The sequence below is a fragment of the Silene latifolia genome, chromosome 5 (assembly GCF_048544455.1).
Source record: "Silene latifolia isolate original U9 population chromosome 5, ASM4854445v1, whole genome shotgun sequence".
In the NCBI taxonomy this organism is placed as follows: Eukaryota; Viridiplantae; Streptophyta; class Magnoliopsida; order Caryophyllales; family Caryophyllaceae; genus Silene; species Silene latifolia.
The window spans coordinates 83,855,690-83,874,390 of record NC_133530.1 but is presented as its reverse complement, the minus strand read 5'-3'; the positions used below and the strand labels follow the sequence as shown (position 1 = coordinate 83,874,390).

At 38.0% G+C, this 18,701-nt stretch overlaps 2 long non-coding RNA genes across 3 annotated transcripts; both read right to left on the bottom strand.

Annotated features, from left to right (window-relative positions):
• Positions 1 to 2,016: 2,016 nt before the first annotated feature.
• On the bottom strand, positions 2,017 to 4,887 carry LOC141656201 (uncharacterized). 2 transcript variants are annotated; one of them, XR_012548419.1, is made up of 4 exons: positions 4,739 to 4,887; positions 4,573 to 4,639; positions 3,573 to 3,659; positions 2,017 to 2,136 (listed from the first exon to the last, which is right to left on the bottom strand). It is a non-coding gene; the product is annotated as an uncharacterized LOC141656201 (long non-coding RNA). The 2 variants fall into 2 exon arrangements; XR_012548420.1 differs by lacking the exon at positions 4,573 to 4,639.
• A 4,288-nt stretch (positions 4,888 to 9,175) lies between these two features.
• On the bottom strand, positions 9,176 to 10,504 carry LOC141656200 (uncharacterized). The gene is made up of 3 exons (XR_012548418.1): positions 10,356 to 10,504; positions 10,189 to 10,256; positions 9,176 to 9,283 (listed from the first exon to the last, which is right to left on the bottom strand). It is a non-coding gene; the product is annotated as an uncharacterized LOC141656200 (long non-coding RNA).
• Between the last annotated feature and the right edge of the window lie 8,197 nt (positions 10,505 to 18,701).

Here is an 18,701-nt window from a genome sequence, read left to right as displayed (position 1 = left end):
CCATATCATGTGGTTACCCTATTGACTCTTCGGTAAACCCACGATAAAATCCATAGAAATGGACTCCCACTTCCACTCAGGTACCTCAAGAGACTGAATCTTACCTTGTGGTCGTCGCTGCTTCCCTTTACTCTATGACATGTCAAACAACGAGCCACAAACTCAGCTGTTTCTTTCTTCATCCCAAGCCACCAGAAAGTCTTCTTCAAATCCTTGTATAGCTTGTCACCACCTGGATGTACCGAGTATGGTGTACAATGAGCCTCTGTCATGATCATCTTTTTCAGCTCCTCATCATTAGGGATACACCACCTCCCATCAAACCTCAGACTACCATCTGTATGAATAGAAAATCTAGACACTGCCCCTTCCTCTACCCCAGCTCTCCACTCCACAATCTTAGGATCCAACACCTATTTACCGCGAATATCATCATAAAGATCAGGCTGCACTGTCAAATCTCCCATAGCATCCTCTTTTTGGATCATATGGATCCCGAACTTCCCCACCTCATCTCTCAATCTCATCAAAGATATAGCTGTGCACAAAGAATGCACACTCTTCGTGCTCAAAGCATCTGCAACCACATTGGCTTTCCCTTCATGGTAGATAATATCCATGTCATAATCGCCAATCAACTCCATCCACCTCATGTGTCTCATGTTCAATTCCTTTTGAGTGAAGATGTACTTGAGACTCTTGTGATCTGAAAATACCTTAAAGGTCGCCCCATATAGGTAACGTCTCCAAATCTTAAGAGCAAACACAACTGCACCCAAGTCCATATCATGTGTAGGGTAATTCTCCTCATAGGGCTTCAACTGCCTAGAAGCATAGACAATCACTTTCCCATTCTGCATCAACACACATCACAACCCATTCTTTGAAGCATCTGTATACACTTCAAAGTTCTCACTCCCTTAAGGCAATGCTAGGATTGGAGCTATGGTCAAACGCTCCTTTAATGTTTGGAACACCGTCTCACAACTTTCATCCCAACGAAACTTGTTCTCTTTCCTCATCAAAGCTGTCATAGGTCTAACAATCTTGGAGAAATCTTTCATGAACCGTCGATAATACCCTGCTAAACCCAAGAAACTTTTGATCTCAGCTACATTGTTTGGTGCTTCCCACTTGGTAACTACTTCAATCTTTGCAGGATCTACAGCTACCCCTTTCTTTGAAATCACATGCCCCAGAAAAAAAACTCCCTCCAACCAGAACTCACACTTGGACAACTTGGCATACAACTCATGTTCCCTCAAGGTCTGTAACACAATCCTCAGATGCTCCTCATGATCCTCCTTAGTCTTAGAAAAGACTAATATGTCATCTATAAAAACCAACACAAACTTGTCCAAGAACTGACTGAAGACCCGGTTCATCAAATCCATAAACACGGCTGGTGCATTAGATAACCCAAACGGCATCAACACATACTCATAATGGCCATACCTCGACGTGAAAGTTGTCTTTGGTATGTCCTCCTCTCTAATCTTCACCTGATGGTACCCCGACCTTAAATCAATCTTAGAAAAGATTGCCGCACCACTCAACTGTTCAAACAAATCATCTATCCTTGGTAAAGGATACTTGTTCTTCACCGTTACTCTGTTCAGCTCTATGTGATCTATGCACAACCTCAGGCTCCCATCTTTCTTTTTCACAAACAGAACTGGTGCTCCACACGGTGATACATTAGGTCTAATGTATCCCCTCTCAATCAGATCATCTAACTTCTTCCTTAGCTCCTCCAACTCATTAGGACCCATACTGTGACACCCTCATTTATTGCGGAAAAGTAAACACGTAATTCTACAGAAAAACTGACAGGATATGTTTGTAATAGGTTCAATTGGGTAAAAACCTGTAATTTTTAAAACCTGAACCTGTTATAAAGATATCCAAAAGGGAAGGTGTCAAACATGCAAGGTCCAAAATAAATCTCAAGAATGAAACATCGCTAAAGTCGCGAAACAAGTTATACAAACCAAATATGAGAAAGGGAGACATATGTCCCTAAAATGTATGTGACATAAAAAGGGTTTAAGGGTCACAATAAAATAAAACCAGTCTAGGTCCCAAGGTTACTTTGCTCGCTAGCTCGTCCATGTACCCCATATATGCATCACCTACCTGTCATTCGCATTTTATACAAATACGAAAGCCACAGTCAGTGGGGAGTAACTCCGAGTTCTTCCAGCCACGAAATGTCATAATTAATATAACATGTAAACATAAGAATATGAATACGAATCACACATAGCCTTAGCATATAGATGCTAGACAATCGTGCTTATCATGTGAACAACAATATAACAACACATAGTCCTAGCATGTGAATACTAGACCGACTCATACTACACTATCATGTGAATCACATAACATCCAGGAATCCAAACTCTATCAACCATAGCCGGCTTGCATCTCACCTTCTATGATTCATAGAATCACCATACAAGAAAGGGCAATATATCAAAGACAGGCATAAGTTCTTAGTACCGTCAATAGTCACTTTGTAACTCAAGTCTATACCACGAGGTAGGGAAGGTAATCGAACCGGTATCTTGGCTCAGCGGTTACTATTAAGAAAACATGGCCAAGAGACAACACAACCCTAGCCTAAAATCTGCGCAGACCTAGACATGCGGATACACACCACCGCACCCAAGACCCACAACGTTTTTTAAAACAAAGTGAAGTGAGTACCCTAAGGACACCACCGAAGGGTTGGCTAGTACTTAAGCTGACCCCATACTATCAAAATAAGTACCTGAGGTCATGCCCCAACTTGGATAAACATCCACTAGTCAGGAACACAAAGGCTATCAAGCAGTGAACATATACTCGTCAAAGACTATAAAGACCTATCTATGATGGAGGCCGAAATACTCACCTAGGACCTAGTCCCAGCTAGTCCCAGCTTGAATATTTTAACCCACACCACACATGACTCACCACACAAGTCAAGTAAGACACCCACTTAACCTTAAGAGGGCAAAAAGTCCTACTTATCAATATAAATTCTAGCATTCTATCATGTGAAAGGCTTATAATGTCTATTTACAGCATACAATCCCAACAGAATCCTCAATAAGTATTCAATACTAACTTCTAATTCTAACAATAGTAACCATATTAAAGGCTTCAGGGGAAACTAGGGCCGTTTCTACAATATAAGAAGCTACTTAAATTAACTAACTACACATGTGAAATAAAAATATAATAAATGGCCTAAAACAAGAAAAAGGCCGATTATCTAATTCATTCAAAATTTCATCCAACCGAATTTTTACCCGCAACCCCAGCCCTGCGACAGGTACGGGTTAAATTGCGGCTGACCAATCACACAATTGACTGACATCGAATCAGTCAACGGGACCAAGGATCAGTTTTCGGCATAATCATCCAACATTACAATTATCGCTATATTATTCTCATGCTATTTCTAATTTCTATCATGTGAAAAATGAAAGTAAAACATTATCAATCACCTAAACACTTAACGAACAACAAGCACCACATTTACTACTAATGTGACATTAATTCGTCGAGTAACTCGGAATAGTTACCTTAAGCTAGCAAAGAGACAAGCAATAAACTTGAGAAAGCTTCTAAAACCCAAAATTACTCTTCATCTTCAACCACATATGAGTCACCTAAAATAATTATGTGAAAGGATGATATTAACGAATTATCGTTATATAAAATATGAGACGGAAATTAATTTAATTATATTTTAAATAAACCAAACTAGCGTCAAAACAATTTATAGATACGGCCCAAACTCGCGACTTAGCCAAGCCTTTGCCTAGGCCACGGCCGCGGCCACGACCAAAGCCACACTAGGCCACTACCATGCTTGCTAGGCTACAACAAATAGCCAACCTTATAAAAGTCACTCTCGTCCCAAAAATTAATTCAATCTCAACTCTCTACCCCATCTCTCTCATTACTCCTAGTCCTATAAAATAATACTCCATAGTAACTTGATTTCCATCTCAAATTCAATATCGATATTGTCAAATATTCCATTAAAGGAATTGCTCAACATTTAGAGTATAATTCTAAGCTACTCACCCACTAGTCGATGCCGAAAGATACGACGATTAACAATACAAAATTAATTTACAACCTTAGTCTCAAAATAAATAATGTCGACCTCCCAATGACAAAAAAACCAAAGTTGAATTCCTTATTAAAAGAACATCTCCTGTGCACCGAATCATTGACCACTTCCGTAAAATGACAAGATTTGATTAAGGTGCCTTGGTGCTTGATTACAATTCAACAAAGACAACATAAACTTACACGCTCAAGCGACGCTACCGATGGCACTCTATTCCAAACTAACCCGATTCAAGATGCGTTATATATCTCAACTCATTCAATTATCTAAGTTTAAACCCATCATAATTCAACCCATCTCACAATAATAAAATTAAGAGTAGAAAATATTAAATTACTAGTACGGATATCACCACTTAATTTTGAATACGAAAAATAGTTAGCACAGATTTCATATAACCCCGAACAATAGTATTAATATTAGGATCGGTAAAATCGTGTTACCTTAAACGCCCCTTATTCTTCGAATAAATGGTCCACAAGGCACGAGCCTCACCCGGGTCTTCGAATCCTTCATAAAAGGGCAAGAAAACGGAATAAAGAAGCTAAAAGACGACACTTTTATAAGACGGCGAAAGACGAAACCACTACAAAAAGGAGACTTTCTTACCTTAAAAGGAGGAGGAAGGAAAGGGGAAGAGAATGGTACAAAAATTATCGAATTTGGTTGAGAATGGAGGCGGGATCTGAGGTTTTAAGGTCTGTAAAAATGGTGGACGATTGAAGGTTAGCTGCTGTTGTTGGTTTTGGTTTGTTGTCCGTCCTTTCGAAAGGAAGAAAGGAAATGAAGGGGGGTGTGGGGACGGGTCAACAACAACAACATAATATTAGTAATAATAAATATAATAATAATAATAATGAGACACCAGCTAGCTTGCTAGCTACTAATTATACGTACGTTTCTTCATCGTTAAGTAATATCGCTCGTTTTTAAAACCGTCTCGAGTTAATAAAATCGATTTTAGTAAAAGTTTCAGTAATAAAACGGAATCAATAATAAATAAATTTAATGAGTGAAAATAAAATAAACTCAGCCAGTTAACTAAAATAATACGAAATTAGCTCGAATCGGAATTATTAGAGATTTTAACTAAATTAGCGGCTTTTAAAGATATTTGCTAATTTAGCGGAACAAACTCGAAATAGCTAATTGATCCATCTGGAGCCCACTTAGCTCGACTTCGATAAGGGACTTAGAAAGAAACAAAAAGTTATTAAATAAATAAAACTATTTACATGAACCCATAAAAAGTCAACTAAACAAACTCGAGCTAACTTTTAAAAGAACTTATTAACGATTATTAAATTTAACGTAACGAATTATAATGAAATTAATTAATTAGCTGAGAAAATAAATATATAAATCGTTAACCAACGAAATTAAATATAAAGTAGCAATTAAAAGAATTTTATCCAACTTATTAAAATACGGGGTGTTACAATCACCCCACCTTTTAAAAAGTTTCGTCCTCGAAACTTGAAAGTAGAAATGAAAGGTTATATAAAACAAAACTGGAACTTTGGATTCGGTAACCAAAACATTTAAAAGGTTACTTATCGTAAGAACTAAAATTCTTTCAAGAACTTCAACTAAAATTTTCCGACAGAACCAGACTCTCATCAGAGGAACGGATGTGTTCTCGTTACGTATTCAAGAACATCACATTCCAAATCAAAGATAAGGTCAAAAGGCAAATTATTTGTATAAGTCAAAATCAAAATACCTTCAAAAACATTAATGAAGAGTTTTCAAAAATATAAGTCTCATTCATGGAACGGAATTGCTCTTGTCGTGCACACAAGAACACTAACTTTCCAAGTCAGAGACAAATTAAAACAAAAACTATTCGCCGACAAGCGTAGAACAAGTTATCAAACGTTTTCAATAACTAGTTCTAACATCCGATCAACGTAAAAATCAAAATAAGAGAAAGGTAATCTACTCAAATTTTCTTTTGCAAAAAGCCAAAATAGAAATAAAGGTTTCACCTTTAAACCAAAAGGGGAGTTAAATTTCTGAAATATAATATTAAACTTTGACAAAGGCATCATAATTAGATCAAAGTGAATAGAAATTGGATAAAATTTACAAAAATCTAAGGTTTAGCAACTCAAAACCATGATAAGGAAGTCTATACTCAAAGAACAATTAGAGAATCAAATCGAATTTTCATTTTCCAAATCTTTACAAGTAGGGAAAATTTTGTAATGGTAACATAAATTTTTAACAACGAACCAAAAATAGTAGTTTGAAATATTTAGAAATTGTGTAAAATGAAAAGTAAGTTAGACATCATAGATACAAGTATGCTAAGAGGGTTCAAGCTTAACCAACAAAAGAGGTATGATGAACTTCCTAGGGATAAGAATTGAAGTCAAATTTACAAGGATGTCAAAGATAGAGTTTCACAAGATACGAGTGTTAAACTTAAAGGAGGAGCAAGATGAAGCGAGGAAATGAGGTATGAACGGTAACGCTTATGGTCAAGGATAAAGGGAAATTAGACAACAAGAAAATGTCAGATACTCAAATCTCAACCAAGGTTAACACCCCACAAAAGAAAGAAAACTATTTAAAAGGCGTTAAGGGAGGATTAGCAAGGGTGAAAGGACAAGTTGGGAGGATACAAACGTAGCTTTTAAAGTAAAACAGAAGGGAGTTTAGAAGGAGGATAAGCACCAAGAGATTAAGAATAAGGCGAGATACAAAAAGAACAAGAAACATCTTCAAGGAAGTAGAAGCATTCTTCAAAGGTTGAACAAATCTTCAATCCTCAGCAATAGGCACTAAATCTTGATCTTTGTAAAATATAAGTGTCCTTTCAATGGAACGGAGATACTCTTGGCGATCACTCAAGAACATCAATATTCCAATTAAAAGACATAAAAATACATTTTTACACCAACAAATGATAAAACTAATTATCAGACGTCTCCAATAACAAGCTTTAACACTAATTGTCGTTAAAACCAGTGAAAAACATTAAAATATTTTCAAAACATTTAGTTTAAAATTTTTTTTTTTTATAATAAGGGTAATAACTCCATTAGCTATAGATAAGCTCACGGTCATTGATCCAAGAACGCAACAATTATTAAATGACAATCAACAAACAGGTTAGTACCTAACAAAGAGCAAACACAAAGAGACTACAACATAAGGTCCTAAGTCTACCCATCTTACCCGTCTCTCAAGTTTATTATTTTAAGGTCAAGTTATTTATAGTAGGGTGCACAAACGTGCGTCGGGAGCAAACATGCTCTGATACCAACTGTGACACCCTCATTTATTGCGGAAAAGTAAACACGTAATTCTACAGAAAAACTGACAGGATATGTTTGTAATAGGTTCAATTGGGTAAAAACCTGTAATTTTTAAAACCTGAACCTGTTATAAAGATATCCAAAAGGGAAGGTGTCAAACATGCAAGGTCCAAAATAAATCTCAAGAATGAAACATCGCTAAAGTCGCGAAACAAGTTATACAAACCAAATATGAGAAAGGGAGACATATGTCCCTAAAATGTATGTGACATAAAAAGGGTTTAAGGGTCACAATAAAATAAAACCAGTCTAGGTCCCAAGGTTACTTTGCTCGCTAGCTCGTCCATGTACCCCATATATGCATCACCTACAATTGTCATTCGCATTTTATACAAATACGAAAGCCACGGTCAGTGGGGAGTAACTCCGAGTTCTTCCAGCCACGAAATGTCATAATTAATATAACATGTAAACATAAGAATATGAATACGAATCACACATAGCCTTAGCATATAGATGCTAGACAATCGTGCTTATCATGTGAACAACAATATAACAACACATAGTCCTAGCATGTGAATACTAGACCGACTCATACTACACTATCATGTGAATCACATAACATCCAGAATCCAAACTCTATCAACCATAGCCGGCTTGCATCTCACCTTCTATGATTCATAGAATCACCATACAAGAAAGGGCAATATATCAAAGACAGGCATAAGTTCTTAGTACCGTCAATAGTCACTTTGTAACTCAAGTCTATACCACGAGGTAGGGAAGGTAATCGAACCGGTATCTTGGCTCAGCGGTTACTATTAAGAAAACATGGCCAAGAGACAACACAACCCTAGTCTAAAATCACAGAGACCTAGACATGCGGATACACACCACCGCACCCAAGACCCACAACTTTTTTAAAACAAAGTGAAGTGAGTACCCTAAGGACACCACCGAAGGGTTGGCTAGTACTTAAGCCGACCCCATACTATCAAAATAAGTACCGAGGTCATGCCCCAACTTGGATAAACATCCACTAGTCAGAACACAAAGGCTATCAAGCGGTGAACATATACTCGTCAAAGACTATAAAGACCTATCTATGATGGAGGCCGAAATACTCACCTAGGACCTAGTCCCAGCTAGTCCCAGCTTGAATATTTTAACCCACACCACACATGACTCACCACACAAGTCAAGTAAGACACCCACTTAACCTTAAGAGGGCAAAAAGTCCTACTTATCAATATAAATTCTAGCATTCTATCATGTGAAAGGCTTATAATGTCTATTTACAAAGATACAATCCCAATGAATCCTCAATAAGTATTCAATACTAACTTCTAATTCTAACAATAGTAACCATATTAAAGGCTTCAGGGGAAACTAGGGCCGTTTCTACAATATAAGAAGCTACTTAAATTAACTAACTACACATGTGAAATAAAAATATAATAAATGGCCTAAAACAAGAAAAAGGCCGATTATCTAATTCATTCAAAATTTCATCCAACCGAATTTTTACCCGCAACCCCAGCCCTGCGACAGGTACGGGTTAAATTGCGGCTGACCAATCACACAATTGACTGACATCGAATCAGTCAACGGGACCAAGGATCAGTTTTCGGCATAATCATCCAACATTACAATTATCGCTATATTATTCTCATGCTATTTCTAATTTCTATCATGTGAAAAATGAAAGTAAAACATTATCAATCACCTAAACACTTAACGAACAACAAGCACCACATTTACTACTAATGTGACATTAATTCGTCGAGTAACTCGGAATAGTTACCTTAAGCTAGCAAAGAGACAAGCAATAAACTTGAGAAAGCTTCTAAAACCCAAAATTACTCTTCATCTTCAACCACATATGAGTCACCTAAAATAATTATGTGAAAGGACGATATTAACGAATTATCGTTATATAAAATATGAGACGGAAATTAATTTAATTATATTTTAAATAAACCAAACTAGCGTCAAAACAATTTATAGATACGGCCCAAACTCGCGACTTAGCCAGGCCACTGCCTAGGCCACGGCCAGGCCACAGCCAGGCCACAGCTAGGCCACTACCAGCTGCTGCTAGGCTACAACAGGCCAACCTTATAAAAGTCACTCTCGTCCCAAAAATTAATTCAATCTCAACTCTCTACCCCATCTCTCTCATTACTCCGTCCTATAAAATAATACTCCATAGTAACCAGATTTCCATCTCAAATTCAATATCGATATTGTCAAATATTCCATTAAAGGAATTGCTCAACATTTAGAGTATAATTCTAAGCTACTCACCCACTAGTCGATGCCGAAAGATACGACGATTAACAATACAAAATTAATTTACAACCTTAGTCTCAAAATAAATAATGTCAGCCTCCCAATGACAAAAAAAACCAAAGTTGAATTCCTTATTAAAAGAACATCTCCTGTGCACCGAATCATTGACCACTTCCGTAAAATGACAAGATTTGATTAAGGTGCCTTGGTGCTTGATTACAATTCAACAGCAACATAAACTTACACGCTCAAGCGACGCTACCGATGGCACTCTATTCCAAACTAACCCGATTCAGTACCGTTATATATCTCAACTCATTCAATTATCTAAGTTTAAACCCATCATAATTCAACCCATCTCACAATAATAAAATTAAGAGTAGAAAATATTAAATTACTAGTACGGATATCACCACTTAATTTTGAATACGAAAAATAGTTAGCACAGATTTCATATAACCCCGAACAATAGTATTAATATTAGGATCGGTAAAATCGTGTTACCTTAAACGCCCCTTATTCTTCGAATAAATGGTCCACAAGGCACGAGCCTCACCCCGGGTCTTCGAATCCTTCATAAAAGGGCAAGAAAACGGAATAAAGAAGCTAAAAGACGACACTTTTATAAGACGGCGAAAGACGAAACCACTACAAAAAGGAGACTTTCTTACCTTAAAAGGAGGAGGAAGGAAAGGGGAAGAGAATGGTACAAAAATTATCGAATTTGGTTGAGAATGGAGGCGGGATCTGAGGTTTTAAGGTCTGTAAAAATGGTGGACGATTGAAGGTTAGCTGCTGTTGTTGGTTTTGGTTTGTTGTCCGTCCTTTCGAAAGGAAGAAAGGAAATGAAGGGGGGTGCGGGGACGGGTCAACAACAACAACATAATATTAGTAATAATAAATATAATAATAATAATAATGAGACACCAGCTAGCTTGCTAGCTACTAATTATACGTACGTTTCTTCATCGTTAAGTAATATCGCTCGTTTTTAAAACCGTCTCGAGTTAATAAAATCGGTTTTAGTAAAAGTTTCAGTAATAAAACGGAATCAATAATAAATAAATTTAATGAGTGAAAATAAAATAAACTCAGCCAGTTAACTAAAATAATACGAAATTAGCTCGAATCGGAATTATTAGAGATTTTAACTAAATTAGCGGCTTTTAAAGATATTTGCTAATTTAGCGGAACAAACTCGAAATAGCTAATTGATCCGTCTGGAGCCCACTTAGCTCGACTTCGATAAGGGACTTAGAAAGAAACAAAAAGTTATTAAATAAATAAAACTATTTACATGAACCCATAAAAAGTCAACTAAACAAACTCGAGCTAACTTTTAAAAGAACTTATTAACGATTATTAAATTTAACGTAACGAATTATAATGAAATTAATTAATTAGCTGAAAAAATAAATATATAAATCGTTAACCAACGAAATTAAATATAAAGTAGCAATTAAAAGAATTTTATCCAACTTATTAAAATACGGGGTGTTACACATACGGTACGGTGCCTTAGAGATTAGCCCCGTCCCCGGTTTCAGCTCGACACTGAAATCTATCTCCCTCTTTGGTGGCAACCCCAGAATCTCCTATGGAAAGATATCTGGAAACTCTCTATAACTGGTATCTGCTCAACTGTCGGACTCTCCACTCTGTGATCCCTCATATGGCACAAGATCAACGGGCACTCTTTCCTCAGATAGGACTTCAAGGTCACGGCTACAATCAACTTAACTTTGGATTTGACAACAAACCCAAGATGAGACACACTAATCCCCTTAGGAACTCTCAGAGAAACTTTCTTTTGATGATAATCTATCTTAGCTTTGTACTTTCCCAACCAATCCATCCCGACTATCATCTCAAAACTGTCTAAAGGAAACTCTAGCAAGCCTACAGGTAGATTAACTTGCCCAACTATCATGGATACACCTCTATACAACCTCCCACAAGATACAGACTCACCCGAAGGTATAAAAACTTCCTCTCTTACAGACTCATACTCACTCAAACCCAACTGTTTAACATCACTCGAAGATACAAACGACTGTGACGCTCCCGAATCAAACAAAACAAAGGTATAAACACCATTAACAAGAAATGTACCAGTGATAACATGAGCGTCGTCCTCAGCTGCTTTCTTCTCCATCATAAACAGCTTGCCACTGGTTTTCTGCCCACCTCCATGGACAGTACTAGCTGAGGTAGTGGGCTTAGCACCCGACCCCTGGTTGTTGTTGGTGTTCGTAGCTAGTTTCTGATAAGAACTACCGCCATTGCGGTTACCCCACCGTTGTTGTTCTGACCTCTCCTGTTGTTGCATGACCCAGCCAGTCTGTTACTCGCATAACTCTATGCAGGACCCTGTGAAAAGCTCCCCTGTAATGGCCTCTGGAAACCCCTACTCAGCGCACTGGTGAACTCATGTCTCTTGTGGCCCACACCACCACAGTTAAAATAGGTCATTTCCCAGTTACTGCTACCATTCCCACGGCCGGGCCCATATGAAGCCCCAGCACTTAACCCCGAACCAGATGAATATGTTCTCGCCTGAGTGTGGTTACCCTTCTTATAGTTGGATTGACCACCACCCTCGCTTTCAGCCTTTCTCTTCTCAGCACCTCTCTCCCTGGTCATATCCACCAACCTCTCAGCCCTCCCTGCTCTCTCATAAACTTGCTTAACATCTGTAAGGACTCCCACCGGTAGCTTTTCCATAATCTTGGGGGTCAACCCTTTCTCAAACCTCAAAGCTAGATTCTCCTCACTCAGCCCCATATCCTCAGCGTATCTGGACTTCTTATTAAACTTACGGTAGTACTCAGCCACCGTCATATCATATGCCATCTTAAACTCATCGAACTCCTCCCTCAGCTTACTCCTCACATGTTCCGGCACAAACTCACGTCTCATGGCTCTTCTGAACTCATCCCAAGGTATTGCAGGTAGTCCCTGCTTCATATACATCTCCCTAACACTCACCTTGACCTTACCCCACCACTCACCTGCCGCTTCCCTTAAGTAGAATGCAGTTTGTTCCACTTTCCACTCATCCGGGTGGTGCACCAACTCCAGGATATTCTCCATCTCCCTGTGCCAATTATCCAGAAGAATTGGCTCCCCAGTTCCCTTATACTCTTTTAGATTAAACCTCGCTATATGGATGCTTATCTTGGAGTGATCAACCTCCTTATCCTTTCCCACTCTCTTTAAAGCTTCCGTAAGAGCATCTTGGTGCTCCAACATCTTTAACATGTCATCAATGTTCATGCTCTCAGCTCTAGCATACAAGGCAGTTTTCTTTGGCGGCATCTTGATAAGAAAAGGTAGACATAAACACGCATACTATAACCCAAAACACTGCGACCTGTATAGAACCCACTCGATCGAGTACCAAAACCCACTCGATCGAGTGCCACACCTACTCGATCGAGTGCCTCGACTCCAGAACCTGATCAGACCTCTGCTCAAAAACTTACTCGATCGAGCTGACAAGCCACTCGATCGAGCTGACCCCACTCGATCGAGTGCCTCCACGTACTCGATCGAGTTCCCAAAAACACGTTTTTGCCCAGAAAACACTAAACTACCTACTCGATCGAGTCAGACCCACTTGATCGAGCACCTCACCTACTCGATCGAGTGCCCCCCACTCGATCGAGTCATGCAGACTCGTATAACTACCCGCATTCTTGTCTTTATTTTCCCAACTATACATACAACCTTTATATTATTAACATAACAACAACAACAACAACAATTCATATGTGTAAACGCAGCTCTTTATATACTCAACATAATAACTTTGCTTCATATCACTAATATGCCACATTATAAAACAAACAACATGCTTTCATCCAATCCAACATATAAATCACATATTTTTCAACTTCTATTCCATTCCTCCAATCCTCCACATTCATACATCCATCAATTCACATCACATGCTACTACATAGATACACAAACCAGAAGACAACACATACGATCCCGATACGTACCCCATGTGACCGGTTCAAAATTGCAGGGCGAGTTCGCGGCTTTAGGACGTCTCCCAAGCCTTTGCATTAGCTCCTACAACTTCTACCTCGGGTTCATTTTAAGTTGACTCCCTATGTTCATTAGATTCATTGGTTACAGGTTTCAGGATCGTCGCTCTGATACCACTTTGTGACACCCCCATACTCCAAGTGCTTTACCAGGACCACTTAGGTATAGGAACGTCACCATCTCGGTTACCCGAGGCAATGATAATCAAAAGACAATAAAGAAACGTACTTTAAAAGTAAATATAATTTATATGATTACATGTTCAAAGCCAAAATGATAAATCCAATACATCCAAATCCAAAAGTGTCTACTATCAAAACTGAACAACTAAGATATCGTCTGACACAGCGGAAGACTCTTCTAATGCCAAGTGATGACTCATCCCAACTAGCCGAAATGCATCATATCAAACCTGCTCAACAACTGCTCACCATCCCCGAATGGATCACCACAGTTTTATAAAACAAACAACGGGGTCAGTACTAATTGGGGTAAATTTGATTTTTTTTTGGAGGGAAATATTGTATTACACGTACCCCTTGTGACCGGTTCAAAATTGCAGGGCAAGTTCGCGACTTTAGGACGTCTCCCAAGCCTTTGCATTAGCTCCTACAACTTCTACCCCGGGTTCATTTTAATTTGACTCCCTATGTTTATTAGATTCATTAGTTACAGGTTTCATGATCGTCGCTCTGATACCACTTTGTGACACCCCCATACTCCAAGTGCCTTACCAGGACCACTCAGGTATAGGAACATAACCATCTCGGTTACCGAGGCAATGATAATCAAAAGACAATAAAGAAACGTACTTTAAAAGTAAATATAGTTTAGGTGATTACATGTTCAAAACTAAAACAGTTAAATCCAATACAACCAAAACCAAAAGTGTCTACTAACAAAACTGAACAACTAAAACATCGTCTGACACAGCGGAAGACGCTTCTAATGCCAGGTGATGACTCATCTCAGCTAGCCCAAATGCATCGTATCAAACCTGATCAACAACTGCTCACCATCCCCGAATGGACACCACAATTTTACAAAACAAACAACGAGGTCAGTACTAATTACACAATATAACCAACATGAGACAAATGCCAAACAACTCAATCAACACATCAAAATCCCAGTCTCCATCACCAAACTCCACACAACTGACTACACACTAAAGTGTGTAGTCCTGCCAGAGTACCCATCGCAACAGGTACTCCACACCGCCAGTGGAGGACCGCAGCCGTTCCCACCTAAGCCCCGCTCATCTCCATCGAGTGATAAACCCATGTTCATTAATGTGCACATCCCTTCTGTGGCGGGTTCCACAGAAGGCGAATCAAGGGCGTGAAGCCACTTCCGCAAGTGACTCCACACAGCCAGGGACGCACCCCGAAGATCACAGACAGATACAATAACAATCAACGATATTATTCAACAACCGTCTCAAACACCAGCTATATGATAAATCAACAATAAGAATACAACCACCACACACATCATGTAATTAATACCGAGTAGGGAAACCCTACCTGGAATGCAATCACAGAATCAGATGATCTAGCAGCTGTCTCAAAACCTCTCTTCTACGAACCCTCCTCCTATACACACATTCATACAATTACTACCATAACAATACAATCATAAAAACCTCCAATTCCCAAAATTAGGGTTTAACTAACATTAACCAATTGCTATAAAAATGATACGTAGAACTTACCCTTGACACAAGGATCATAACGGTATAAAGGATAAAGGAAACCGACGCTTCTAGCTCCGGGATTTGCCAATAATGCGAACGAATTGAACAACGTAACTTGCAATCTCTTTTTTTTGTGTTTTTAGGTTTGTAAAAGTGTTTAGGAAAAAAATGACGGAGTATTATATTTTAATCCGCATTATTAGCAAACTCATCGCACGCAAATCACCCGATAACCAACTTACTCGATCGAGTAAGTCACGTACTCGATCGAGTGTCATTTACTCGATCGAGTGCCATTTACTCGATCGAGTGCCAAGGCTACTCGATCGAGTAACCTACAGGCAAACTACTGTTTCGTATACCAAACATACTTACTCAACAGAGAGCCCCACTCGATAGAGTACCCGAAGACTCATAAAACCGTAGTATTACACCCGCAACTGCCAAACCACTCGATCGAACTCTAGAAGCTCTTGTGATACAAAATAAAGGTTTTCCATAAATCATTAGGACTAGTTTATTTCCTAATTAGAGATTATTATTATTATTAGTTTGTTTTATTTCCTAGTTAATCGAATAAGGCAAGACGGTTTTAGGTAAGTTTCATATTGTGTTTTAGGTTAGCTAGGTTGGTTTGTAACTCCTATATAAGGAGGTCTAATGTATTGTTTATCACAGTGATTGAGTTATTGAATAAAAACAGTGAGTTTTTTGTTTACAGTTGTAAACATCGGTTCGACGAGTTCGTTCCAAAATTGTTATTGTTTGACGCGTTTTCAAGCATTAACCCGAGTTATAATCAATAGGTCTTGATTATAGTTCACCATTGTTCGATCTATAGGTCTAGATCGCGCAAATATCCCATTGTTTCGATTTCAAAACAGATTTCGAAGCAAATATCCTTATTTCATTATTGTTCTTTATTCTATTAAACCGCTTCCTCGCAACTTTCGTATCATAAGTGGTATCAGAGCTTCGGCTTTTGATTTTCCTAAATCTAGACAGTCCTAGGCGTGTCAAAGCCAAGTTATCAGTTGAATTTCTGATTGTGATTGGAGTTCAAGGGTTAAACTTGAACAAGTAGTTCGAGGGTTAATCGGTTTTGCATCTCAGGGGCAAGATTCTAGTAACTTGCTACTCAAGGTGTGACGGTTGCAAAAAAAAAAAAAAACAATAATGAAATAAGGATATTTGCTTCGAAATCTGTCTTGAAATCGAAACAATGGGATATTTGCGCGATCTAGACCTATAGATCGAACAATGGTGAACTATAATCAAGACCTATTGATTATAACTCGGGTTAATGCTTGAAAACGCGTCAAACAATAACAATTTTGGAACGAACTCGTCGAACCGATGTTTACAACTGTAAACGAAAAACTCACTGTTTTTATTCAATAACTCAATCTCTGTGATAAACAATACATTAGACCTCATTATATAGGAGTTACAAACCAACCTAGCTAACCTAAAACACAATATAAAACTTACCTAAAACCGTCTTGCCTTATTCTGTTAACTAGGAAATAAAATAAACTAATAATAATAATAATCTCTAATTAGGAAATAAACTAGTCCTAATGATTTATGGAAAACCTTTATTTTGTATCATACTCCCTTTCTTCAAAAGCATCGTCCCGATTCTTAGAACCATGGAATCCACCGGGATCGAATACAATCCTAGCAAATTCAGATGCAAAATTGACTAAGAACATGAAGTTATTCGTGAAAATCATTGATCTCCTTTTCAGCTCGCCATCTTCAATGCAGCCTTCAAGCTTATCCATCTTTTCCCATATGAGCTCGTGCCTTCCACCCCACCACCCTCCTTGCACAACATCAAGCTTTAATTCTTTTGAATCACCTATGTCAACTACAGGAATCCGGTTCATAAAATAATTATGCCCATCAGCATTACCAAATAATTTTCCATTGACGCACCTATTAACTAGATCTTGTTCTTGAAAAATAACATCACCATTAACCTCAATTGTCTTTTCATCATTATAATCATCAAAAATAGGAAGCAATTTCGGATCAAACTTAACATTTTTCTCGTAGATGCTTTGACTTGAGAATACCCTCGACATGTCTTCTTCTTTTTGCCCTTTTTTTCAATTTTTTTTTTCGCGGATGAACAGTACCATGCGTGAACAGTAATTTTTTTTTTTTTTTGTAACTGTCACGTATTGAATAACAAGTTACTAGAATGCTCCTGAGATGTAAAACCGATTAATCCTCGAACTACCTGTACGAGTTTAACCCTTGAACTCCAATCGCAATCAGAAATTCAACTAACAGCTTGGTGTGACACATCTAGGACCGTCTAGATTTAGGGAAATCAAGAGCCGAAGCTCTGATACCAATTATGATACGAAAGTTGCACGGAAGCAGTTTAATAGAATAAAGAACAATAATGAAATAAGGATATTTGCTTCGAAATCTGTCTTGAAATCGAAACAATGGGATATTTGCGCGATCTAGACCTATAGATCGAACAATGGTGAACTATAATCAAGACCTATTGATTATAACTCGGGTTAATGCTTGAAAACGTATCAAACAATAACAATTTTGGAACGAACTCGTCGAACCGATGTTTACAACTGTAAACGAAAAACTCACTGTTTTATTCAATAAATCAATCTATTGTGACCGCAATTACACGCCTTATATAGGCTTCAAAAATAACTGAATAACAACCTAGTATCTCTGATGAGATCTTTCTTATTCTAGCTAAATAATAAATTACCTAAAAGATATAATAGATAATTAAACTTCCTAAAATTGAGATAAGGAGATAACTAAATTAGAAAATAAACTAATGAATTTTTAAATATGCCATCATACGGAATCGTATCATCTTGATCGAGTGGATATCCAATGAATCAGCCTTGACTTCGTCTGGTCAGCTTCCTAAGACCTCCCTTCACGCTTCCCGAGGTACGACTTCTGCTCTAAATCTCCGCCTCCTTACAATGCATGCTAAATGGGACGAATAAGGGACGATTCCACTACTTTTAAGTCCATTTCTGCAATTAAGACAAAACAAACCAAAGTAGCCAATTCGGGCATTTTGCAATATAAAGCGATACAAATAGCATAGAAATGCGTGCAATAAGAGGCTAAAAAGTCTATATAAATTGCACGTATCAGTGGCCATTCAGTTGTTAATAAAATATTAGATGATATTCCACATTAAATCGTGGCCGTTCATCCTATAAGTGACCAATCACAAATAAAGCCACGGATTAGTAAATATTACA